Source organism: Notamacropus eugenii, chromosome 2 (genome assembly GCF_028372415.1).
Source record: "Notamacropus eugenii isolate mMacEug1 chromosome 2, mMacEug1.pri_v2, whole genome shotgun sequence".
In the NCBI taxonomy this organism is placed as follows: Eukaryota; Metazoa; Chordata; class Mammalia; order Diprotodontia; family Macropodidae; genus Notamacropus; species Notamacropus eugenii.
The window spans coordinates 98,370,410-98,382,768 of record NC_092873.1 but is presented as its reverse complement, the minus strand read 5'-3'; the positions used below and the strand labels follow the sequence as shown (position 1 = coordinate 98,382,768).

The 12,359-nt window shown below is 37.4% G+C and overlaps 1 protein-coding gene and 1 pseudogene across 3 annotated transcripts in view; both read left to right on the top strand.

Annotated features, from left to right (window-relative positions):
• KIF6 (kinesin family member 6) overlaps positions 1–12,359 on the top strand; it is a 504,404-nt gene that overhangs the window by 132,442 nt on the left and 359,603 nt on the right. The gene's annotated exons all lie outside the window — the stretch shown is intronic.
• On the top strand, positions 1,031–11,436 carry LOC140526077 (thiosulfate sulfurtransferase pseudogene; annotated as a pseudogene).

Here is a 12,359-nt window from a genome sequence, read left to right as displayed (position 1 = left end):
CTTCACAGAACAAATCCCCTTAATAAAAGAATCTATCCCATAAAACTTGGAGTCAATCAGAAGGCTGCATCCAAGGACCCAGAAGGTCACGTGTGGCCTCTAGGCCACAGGTTCTCCACTGCAGATCTGGAGTATACTTTCCCTCTCCCTCCCTCCTCCCTTCTTCCTTCCCTCCCTACCTTCTTTTTTTCCTCCCTCCCTTCCTTCCTCCCTTCCTTCCTCCATTCTTTCCTCCCTTCAACTCTTCCTTCCTCCTTCCTTCTTTCCTTCCTTCCTTCCTTCCTTCCTTCCTTCCTTCCTTCCTTCCTTCCTTCCTTCCTTCCTTCCTTCCTTCCTTCCTTCCTTTCTTCCTTCCTTCCTTCCTCCCTTCCTCCCTTCTTTCCTTCCTTCCTCCCTTCCTCCCTCCCTTTAACTCTTCCTTCCCTCCTTCCTTCCTTCTTTCTTTCCTTCCTTCCTTCCCTTTCTCTCTGTGTAGATACACACATATAGAGCTATAAGGTCATACATTTGCAAACACACATAATATATTATACCAGCTATATGTATATATATACATATACGCACATACACATTTATGTATATATACACATACCTATGTCTAAGCTCTTTATGAATATCTTAAAGCTCCATATAACTATAACTATTTATATATGTAATACATACACAAACATGTAATGTTTATAATGAATCCATTCTGTATTCAGCAATTTAAGTTGAAAATAGAACTTTATTTTTAACAACTCTATGTCACATGCTATATAAAGAGGATGCAATTTCAATCTAAGTATGTCTCCTGAGGTAATAAGAGTATAACTAATCTTGGCCCTGCAGAAAATAGTCACCCTACTGTATCATATACTTAGTACATACTCTCTTTTTAAGGTAGTACACAAACCTTTTCACATTCCAAGGTTCATCCTAACAGCATCCTTAGGGATGTGATTAAACTCTATATTGCTGCATTACTATATTGATTTTTTGTACTTTGCTTTTAAATAAAATGTGTTACCAAAAGTGAAAGTTACATATTCTCTTGTCGAATGTCTAAATTCAGCTTTTGTGTTTCCAGGTAAAAGCTAATGAACTCTTTGTAGCGCCCCAAGAGATCTTGCACGACTTGGGGCCTGTTTCACTAAAACTCTAACTTCTATGTTACTGTCATTACACTTTGCCCTCCCACCCCTGACCAATTCTACAATGAAGGAAGGAAGGAAATTTGGGGCAGTATTACATTTCTCTGAAAATTGGAAATTTGTTGGAAATGTCATGCAGATGTGCAGCCCCTGGGTTATTAACTCCCGTTCACATCTGTCGTGCTCTCTCCTGCCTCTCTTACGTGTAGCTGTAGAAAGAAAACAATCAGCATCGACAGTATTTTCAGTGAGCCATCCTCTACTCCTTTCTTTGGAATCCAAGCATTTTGGGGTCTTCAGACTTCTTGCTTCAAGTAACATAAAAGTGACTCATGACATGTAAAATGCCGGGCACTTCTGCCTATCCATCCTTTCCTGATGCTTTGTATAAAAGCAAGCGTACAAGTTTCTCCTGTCTCATTCAGTCAGCAGGGATTCTTTACATGTGTGCTATTTGCCAGGCATTGTGCTAAGCACTGGAGACGCAAAAAATGCAAAACAAAATTGTTCTTCTCCTCAAGGAGCTCACATTTGAATGGGGAAGCCCACATTCAGAAACTGTACATACAAAAGCTATACAGTGCCAATGGAAGGCAATCAATCTCATAGGGACTGAGGGGGTGAGGAGAGCTCCTGAAGAAGGTAGGGCTTGATCTGAATCTTGAAAGAATCCAGGGAATCCAGAAGACACAGGTGAGGAAAGAAAGCATTCCAGGAATGGAAAAAGGAACAGCTACTGTAAAAGGTACAGGGGTAGGAGATGGTAAGTTCTGTAAAAGGAATGGTAAGAAGGGTAGTGTCACTGAATCTTTGATACTGAAGAATAAGTACATTTTAGAGGGTATACATTAGAATAGATTTCTTTCATGAGCTTATTAACTAGCTAGTCATAACAATTGTTACGTGTGTAGCCCATGCAAGCTCTAAGAATTGTCATCCCATTCCCATTCTCACAGGTGAGTTCCAGAGCTAGGCTGGTTCCATCTCCCCCTTAAGGTTGTAAGGGTAGACCTCCAGGGTGATTTCCTCCAGTGCCATAGGCTTAAGCCCCTACTGGTATTTTCCCTTCCTTTGTTGTTGAGCATTAGTTTAGTCAACCAACTTTAAGTAGCTTTTAGAAAGGGGCACTTACTAAGCTGATACATTACGAACAATTTGTACAAAATTTCTTCCACAAAGTTTGTGAGGCATACTCCTTTGAGTACATGTAGATCCCAGGGGAAAGTGGGCTCAAACTTAGAAAGTGTGGTAAAAAGCTAACACAGCTCTTGGTTGCCAGAATTACTTCCCCTCCTCCCATTCATGGAATGCTTAGGAGATTCCTCTTAGGAGCCTGTCACTTATTATTTACCAGCATATTACTGGAACTCTCTAGGCATAAAGATGTATGGATATTTCTCAATAAGGATTGCATTAGAGAAGACTAAATTTTGAATTATGTGAGCATATTTATTTCTAAAACAATAGGTGTAAAGTTTTGATTTGACGCACCAATGTCTGAGCATTGGCTAAAACAGAGACTGATAATGATAAGGAAAACATATCAGTTTTCTATTAGGTGATGTGACATTATGAAACCTTAATTGTAGTAGATATTGCATTTGATACATAAGGTTTATACACCTTCTGTCATCTTTTATTAATACCTTTCTTCTTTACTTTTTACATGGTAAAGCATTTCCCTGTGAGGGGTCTGGACTGACTCTGGAACTGGAATTCTTCCTGCTGAAATTCACCATTTCAGTGATAAGACTGCATTTACTGCTGTTTTTATACATATGCCTAACTTGCTGCCTCTTTCAGCCACTCAAAAGAAGTTTCCCTACTATGTTATCTGATTTTATGCAACATTCAAAGCTTTTCTAATTAATTAAGGGGTCATTCATGAATTTGTAGGAAAATATTCACTGTGATTAATTGATTCTGTGATTCAATAAAAGAGATATTCACGAGCAATAAAAAAAAAAAAAGAAATTCCTCTTAGGAATGATGTAGCCCCTCTGCTGAACTCTTTGTAGGGTCATGATCCTAGTCTGTTCTTGGCTTTAGATGGTGCAGACACAGTCAGCAGCTGATCCAATGATTCTTTATAGGATACTGATGGAAAGATGGAAAGTCCAACATTCTCTCTTCCCTTAAAAGTTGGAAAGCTCTACACTAGTCAGAGGGGGAAAGGGTTGAGGATAGAGCTAAAGCTGAGGTCCTTTCTTCCTCTCCAGGTGGTTCCTTCTCAGAAGTGTGCTAGAAAGATGCATGCACCAAATTTCTGGAAAAGCCCTCCGATTTCAACTAGTTTGATAATTAATAGATGATTCCTGGAAGCATGGTCAAGTTTACCAGCCTATTGGAACAAACTTTCTCTCTGTCATCATTTCACTTCTTCAGATGACTTTCAAAGACATTTTTGCTTCTAAAAGTCACATTTGGTAAAATGAGTTTTTATTAATGACTTTTGCTTTTTATAGCATCATAGTTTTCTTAATACCCTTCCTTTTCTTATCCCACAAGAAAGCAATCCCATATAATAAACAATATTTTAAAGATAGAAAGGGGAAAATCAACACAACTGATTAATATATTGAAAAAACCTGAAAATATGTGTAATATGCAGTACTTGTAGACCTCTCACCCTGCGGAGGGGTAGAATGGGGGTATCATATCCTTTTTTGAGCCATGATTGTTCTTTATACTTTTGCAAAGTTCACTTGTGATTTGTGTGTGTTCTTTCCATGTATATTGCTGTAGTCATAATGTACCTTGTTCATTCTGTATCATTTCATACATTTTAGTCTGATCATCAGTTCATAAATTTTTAGTCTAATGTATTCATGTATTTCATTGTTTTGACACCACATAATCTTTGTTGCGCAGAAAATGTGCTGAATTTCTATATTTGATTTTCTTTTTACTTTTTTGTATCAATGTGTCTCTGTGTAGTAGTTTCACCACTATTACATTCAACAGAATGTAATATCATCTTCCAACTCTATCTCCTGTGAAGGTCTTAAGCTATATTTTATATCTTTCCATTCCTCTCTGTATTTATCACATTCATCATTCTTCACAGAATATTAATTTTCCTTTGCATTCGTGTACCATAGTTTGTTTAGCTATTCCCCAATCAATGGGCTTCTATTTTATTTCCATTTCTTTTCTATCACAAGAGTTATTGCAATAAATATTTTAGTGGAGGCTTGTTATCAATAGCCTTCTTGGAGTATAAGCACATTAATGGAACCTCTGGGTCAAAGGTGATGAACTTTTGAGTCACTTTATTCACATAATTCCAAATTCAAAGGTCTTTTGTTTGATTAAGATATATTTTTACCTGGAATGCTTAAAATGTATTGAGATACATTTTAAGATATCAGAGCTGAAATGGGATAAAGTAGCTTCAACTCCATCTTTATATCTATTCTTTTGGTATTCAAACGAAACGTCCTTTAAAAACTGGCAGTTATTTAAAACAACCAGGCACATAACCCTAAAATATCTATGTAGAGATTGCATATTACTTATTAAAGTAAAATGGAGTTAATGAGTAGTTGTAAAGTTATTTTTGTCGTTTTATTCATGACTATGAGAATACAAAGATTCTTAGAAATTCTCAGAAAAAATAAGTTCAAAAAATCCATCAGAACTGTTTGATACAATTATTAACATTTTTCACATACCTGCTATATACAGGAGAAGCAACATTGTGTAGCAGGTAAAAAGCCGACCTTAGAACCAAGGAGGTTCTGATTCAAGTCCTACCTCTGACACTTTTAGCAATCAATGACCATTAATTGTAGTAAAGGTACTGATTGTCATTAGTGGGAACAGTTTTGTTTTCTGAGAATTTTATATACCAGTGAAATCATGGGTCCCATGCCTATAGCCTGGTCTACCACATACAAAGTCCTGAGTAGATTTTATGTAGCCATATGAATTTTAATTTCCAAATAATTTTCCATCTGTTTAGAAAAGTGTTTCACAGAGATAAAACAACTGAAGAACAAATTTATAGGGCAAAACTTATGTTGACATATGCTTTGTAAATAAACGTTCAAGAGAGCCAGCAGTAATCTAAGTAGCAACTAAGGGAGAAAATCTGGGTTAGCCCAAGTCACCTCTCCCTCCTGTTCCCATGGTATCTGATTGTCCTCACTGCCCACGACATCGTCATTGAGTCAAAAAACATTTATTAAGTACCTTCTATGTAGTAGGCACTGTACTAAGTGCCAGGGCTACAAAGAAAGGAAAAAACCCCACCAAAACAGTCCCTCATCCAAGGAGCATCATTCCCATCGTGGAGACAACTTGTAAATAAGTAGGTACATCCAAGATATATAAAGAGTATAAGGCAGGCTGAAAGGGGAAAGCACTTCTAGCTGGTGAGTGAGTTGAAGGTGCTAGAAAAGCTTCCTGCAGAAAGCAGTATTTGAGTGAGTCTTGAAGAAAAACAGGGAAACCAAGAGACAGAGCATTCTAGGCATGGGGATGAGTCAGTGCAAAGGCACAAAGATGGGAGGTGGAATATTGTCTTCAAATAATTCTGAGGTTACCCTAATAAGCCAGTGGGCAATGCCAAGAAGCTGGCATATGCCTGGACTGATACCCTGATGGAGCCAGGAGCCAGAAATTCCACTAGAGCAAGAGAACTGTTGACTCTGAAAGACAAGAGGAGAAAGAACCTTGAGAAAACTGGTGGAAACACTTAGAAGTTAATGAAAAGCTGGAAGAATCATCTGGAAACTCAGTGGTCAGAGGAGCTAGAGTAGGAAGAGGTATACAGAAAGCAAGAAAAGGAATCAGTGCCTGGTATCAGTCACATGTAGTTATCATCACCATTCAAATATGCTACTCTTTCACTGGCACATTCCCACATTCTTCCATTTCTTTATATAACATTTTCATAGACTGTGTTTAGAAAGTTATTTTTATCCTCAAGAGTTTGTCATAGATACTTACTTTTGACTGGGTCAGACTTAAGAGACTCCTCTGTCTAAAGAGTAGACACTTTGCAATCCAAAACTTTGCAATCCTCTTACTATTCATTCTTTGTATTGTCTAGTAGTGCAGTGGAGTTGTGCTGAAACATCTCTTCCTTGCTGGGAAATCGACTGTACTCCAGGACCTCATTGTTGGTAATCTTTTAAGGGTAGTTTTTAGGTGATACAGAAGAAAGTAGACATGACATTTGAGGTGGCAGATATTGAAAATATATCACATTCTTATCTGTTTCCACATAGGTTGTGTTATTAGAATTGTTTGATGATACATTTGTAGTGTAACATATGATTTCATATTTCTTTGACAGCACAATCTTTGTGGCCCAGAAAGCCTGCTGAATTTCTCTATTTGATTTTCTTTTCATTTTTTCATATCAGTGCATCTCTATGTAGATGCTAGTTCAATAAAATGTAATGTCATCCTCCAGCTATGTCACCTATGAAGATCTTAAGCTATATGATCCATTTTGAAACAATACTTTATTTTGAAACCGATCAAGTTTCCTCTCCCTATCTCCTGGCTCCCAGTCGAGTTTTGTTCTCCCTGTTTCCTGCTTCTCCCTCCTCCAGGCCGAAGGCTCTAGTCTTCAGTCATGGTGCAACAGGTGCAATACAGGGCCGAGTCAGTCCGTGCCCAGAAGTTGGGTCCAGGCTTGTGGGTACTCGACTTGTCTTGGTAACCACCTCAGCAGCGTAATGCGCCCCAGGAATACCGAGAGTGCCACATCCCCGTCACCTCCTTCTTCAACATCAAGGAATGCCGGGACCAGGCGTCTCCCTGTGAAGTGATGCTACCCAGTGAGGCCGTCTTCGCCAGCTGCGTGGGCCGCCTGGGCATCAGCAACAACACGCTCGTGGTGGTGTACGATGGCGGCGATTTGGGCAGTTTCTACGGCCCGAGCGCCTGGTGGATGTTTCGGGTCTTTGGCCACAGTACAGTGTGGATGCTTCACAGGGGCTTCTGAAACTGGCTGCAGGAGGAGCACCCAGTGACCTCGGAACCCACGAACCCCGAGCCTGCAGTCTTCAAAGCCACACTGGACAAGTCCCTGCTCAAGATGGTCCAAGCGCATCTGGATGGTGGACTCCCGGTCCCGGGGAGGTACCTGGGGCAGCGCCTGAGCCTGATAGTAAAGACCTGGAACCCGGGCACATGCCTGGCTCCTTGAACATGCCTTTCACTGACTTCCTGACGACAGAAGGCTTAGAAGAGAGTCTTGAGGAGATTCGGGCTATGTTCAAGGAGAAGAAAGTGGACCTCTCCAAGCCGCTCACTGCCACCTGCTACAAGGGGATCACCGCTGGCCCCATCGCCCTTGCCGCCTACCTCTGTGGCAAGCCTGACATAGCTGTATATGATGGCTCCTGGTCCAAGTGGTTCCGCCGGGCACCTCCTGAGCTTTGGGTCTCTCGGTGGAAGGGAGGGAAAGCATGAGTAGGAATGGGGAAAGGATGAGACTTGACCCTTTCCTAGATCAACGAGTTGAGCCAACATGTATCTACGGGCCCATCTTTGCCTACAGTCCTCTCTGAAATGATGTTTAGTTTATACTTTTGTTTCTTACCAGTTTTTGTAAGAGATTGAAGAGTTTCTGGGGTATCTTATGTAAAGATTTCCTTCATTCTCCCTTGTCAGCCCTGGAATAAATTCTCCCCTTTCTGAGATACTAAAAAAAACAATAACAATAACAAAACTGATCAAATTTGTAGCACTTTGACCCCTCTCCACAGTGGTCCACAACCTACTGACCCAGAAGTATTCATTAAGCATATATGGTGTACTCTACTAAACTGTAAGTTCTTTGAAGGTAGGGATCATGACATAAACATCTTAATCTATCCCAGCATCTAATCCATTTCTAGGCACACAGTAGATTCTTAAAAAAGGTTTTTTTGTATTTCTTTCTTAGGCACTGTGGGATGTGTAGAAACAATATAGGATATATCTCCAAGATATAGCTAAGGTGATAAAATTAATATAATGCAACAGTGAATAAAAAAGGAAATTGATTGAAGAGCTATATAATATGGTCCAGAATAGATTTTTGGTAACATTGGAGGTACTAGGAGCATGGTAGTGTCATTTATTATATTAAAAAATTAAGAAAAATAATAATTCAAGAAAAAAGGTGATGAAATTCAGTAATTCCTATTTGAATTATAGGGGCTGGCAAGCTTACATAGAGATGTTATATAATTAAATGGAGAAAATATTATAGACTCACAGACTTTGACAATTTCAAAAGATTCTAATCTAGTCCATGTGATTTGATATGATGACTTGAGAGTCATATGCCTTCTCTCACAATTAAAAGATTTCATGAGAAGAGAATGGAATAGAGAGATTTGTTTGTACACTACAGGAAGTTGATCTCATTGAAAATAATTGTGGTAACTTGAAAATATATCTTAAGTATAGTTTTGAAAAGGAAAACTGACAAACAGGAAAGAGTGCTGGAGTTGAAGTCAAATGACCTCAGTTAAGATCTGCTACTTACCAACTATTCGACTGTAGGGAAGTCACTGAAATTCTTTAAGGATCTCATTTTCTTCTGTAAAATAACGAGCTTGGGCAGATGATTTCTGAAGTTCCTTCCAGTTCTAAATCTCAGTGATCCTAAGTGAAGATAAATTTACATGATGTATGAATTCCCAAAGATATCACTAAGTGACCATTACAAAAAAATCAGTAAGAAAAGCATTTATCTGGTAGTTACAAGAGTTTTGTATTGTTGGTTCACAATGTGGCCCTAACTTTACAAATCCATCCAAAATTCTTGAGTGTCCGTGTCCAGAGTGTATCCATGATTAGCATATAATGGCTCCCAGTTGTCCATTTTGAGGTCTTTTGATTGATAATATATTTTTTTTTTTTTTGTAGCTCATTGGATTGAAAGAGCTTTCTAAACTCAGGAAAGATTATTTTAACACCTTTCTTGGGTCTCTTCTTATGTCCTCGAGCATTGCTGCATAAATTAAGTTAAACAACTGAATTTTATAAAATATTCCAGTATCACTTTGTCTTTAGTTACCAGTAAGTTGTGTAATGTATAGTGTTATTAACTTGGAAATGGTAGAGTAGCTTCACAGTCTTACTAAGTTCCTTCAGATATCTACACCCAGCAGAACTAAGGTTACTGATATCTAATATAATAGTAAAAAAAAGAAGAATTGATAGTAATAATTAGAAGATTTATTTAAGAAATATAAAACATACAGCTACTTACCAATTCAACATCAAAGTTTCATGCAACAGAATTTGAGAAACACTGGCCTAACCTGAGTGATTTTTAAAAATTTGTTTATGTTTTGGTAACTTTTGTCTTTATTGAAAGTAAATAGTAAAAATAACAAGTTTTTTTTTTCTTTTACAATATTTAGGTTAGGAAGTTGAAAAAGAACAGTTCTCTACTAGGTTGGCTTTCTTCTTCCTGTTTCTTATAGGAATTAATCACCATGACCCCACATCAAGCCAGCAAATAGTTGTGATCTGTAATGTGAACGGCAAGGGTAATATGAAATACGATAGTCATTCTGCTGACCAGTGGCAAGTTTCCTCAAAGCAAGGAAGATTCAGCTTCTAAGGGATTCTTCTATCATGGATAGTTCTGCTTATACACAGAGGACCTTTAGTTAACAGAGAGCAACTTGGCTGTTGCCCATTCATACATCTTCCAGTCAGTTAAAAAGGAGCCTAGGAATTCCAGCTACTTAGCCAAATGGAAAAAAGTCTCTGTTTACAGAGAAAACACAAAGCTCGCCTCTTCTCTGTCATTATGCCGACCAAGAATACTTAGCAGAACTTTTCCACTTGGGTATCCAAGTTAAGACTATCAGTGTCTCTGTCTCTTCACTTGAAATTTAAACATTTTAGAAACATTCTGTAGGGAAAGCTACTGCATGCCTTTTCAAAAAGGCCCAAATAAATAGTTTGGGGGGTTTCCATCTCGCGAATGAGATATTTGTTCAAGGAATTCTAATAAACGCTCTATTTAAGTGCACTGTTTCTTCCCTAGCAGGCAGAACATATGGAATGCTGAGAATACAGGAAATAGCTATTGATTGTGGGTTGGGGAAGGAGATTGTAATGCAGTGGACACCCTGATGTACAAACTTGGACTTATTTTCCTTATTTCTTTCAACTATGAAAAATAATTCTAACAGCAATGTAGCTAAAGAACTCTACCACCAGTCACTTTGTTTACCTCATATAATGGAAAAAATACTGGATCTGGACTCAGGAGACCTGATTTGGGAATACTACTGTGCTGCTTCCTAGACAAAGTCATGTCACCTTGTGAGACTCAGTTTATATATGTATGTATCTATTTATCTATCTATACACACACATGTATATGTGTGTGTATGTATATGTATATTTGTGTGTGTGCACACACATACATACACACACAAACGAGAGTGTTAAATGAGATAATTCATAAGGTCCCATTCATCACTAACAGTCTATAAAAGTCCATAAAGCAGAGAGGAGAGGTCAGAAAAAATAAGAAGAAACATAAAAGAATGAAGATGGTCAGAGAAAATAGGAAGAAACATATAACAGTGAAGATGGACCCCTGTACCCCAAGTGTCATGTATTGAAATCATAGCCAGATTTAAATTGAACTTGGTCTTTGGTCACTTGCTACCAATAAATTCAGTCTCTATTATGATTTAAGTAGAAAAGTCAAGTGAAAGTGAATAGAATACAGATATATTGTCTTTAATTGTCTCCAAGAAAACATGATGCTAAGTGAAATAATATGACATGTATGGTGACTTCCATAGGAATTAGGATAAAGAGATAATAAGCTAATTAGATTATATAGCACAGGATCCTTGACATTACAGTAATGTTACTGCAAAGTGAAATTATTAGAAATAATCTTTCATGGGACCTGCCTGTGCAATGTCAGTACATAATTGAAGAATAGTCACTCTGGAAAAAAAAATTGTTCTGGAGGGGAAAAAATATCCTGTATGATTTAGAAGAATTTAGTAGCTTACCTAGTCCTTCTTATCTCACCACCTTCAACTAGATAATTTTTATTGAACATTTTTCTCATATCATCAGCTTCAGACTATTCCTGTAAATAAAGTCCCAATCAGTAACCCATTTATAGCTATCCCAGAATAGAAGACTCCCATAATGACCAATATGTTTTCCATGTTCTACATTCATTCTTTCTCCATTCTGAGAATGTTTCATTTTTTTGTCTTTATATACCCAGTGCATGGCATATAGTGAGGAGGTACTTACAAAATACTTTTTGATTGGTTCATTAATTGATTAATTAATTAATTAATTGAATTTAAGGGAAGAAAGATGATGGAAACATTTATTATATGTTACTACCATCACTTTCTTTAATACATTAGTCATAAATATCTGAAAGTTGTTTAGATTTACTTTTAATCTGAAATTGGGAATTGGTAGCTGTGTTGAATTTTAAAAGAGTGAGAAAGACAGAAGTTGCTCTTCCCTTTCCTTAAAAAATGTATAAATGTACAATCTCAGCACATATTTTTAACCTTGATTTTCTTTCCAAAATTGCTTCACTTCTTTTACCTTAACTCACTAACTTTTTCATCGTGTTGGGATTTAGAAAGAATTCTAACCCCTGAGAATCCCAAGGGTCAGTAATAGAGCCAAACCTTTAACTCCCAAATACTTAAAAAGAATGTGCCTCCTGTGAAGGTGGAGGGAGATCTTGAAGAAGAAAACAAAGTCCCCATGACAGTAAATTTTTCAGCTATGTCATCATTCAGAACACTATTATTTTGAGAACTTTTTCAGATTCAACTTTTAGTTATCCTAATTAGGAGCCTTATTGAAAATATGTAAATAAATTCCATTTTTTTTTCATTTAAAGAAATCATTTTTTCCATTCTTAAATGGTATTGTTTGAAGGAGATGGAAAAAAGAAAAGAGCTTGGCAAAGTACTGTGCTATTAGTGACATATTGGCTACAGATGTGCTGGTTATATCTATGTTTTCTTACCATGATTAATTTTGAAAACTGCCCACAAATTATACATGAAAATCCAGGTAACATTCTTTCCAAGAATATGGTTAAATTTTTTGAAGTTATTACTTAATTCTGTACTTCTCTCATAAATAGACGATTGACACATGCTGATTTGTCAGCAATGTCTGATGGTAGCCTTTCATTGATTCTATATCATTCTAAGTGTTTTAAGCAGGTAGTCTTTTTGAAGATACTAGTGAATT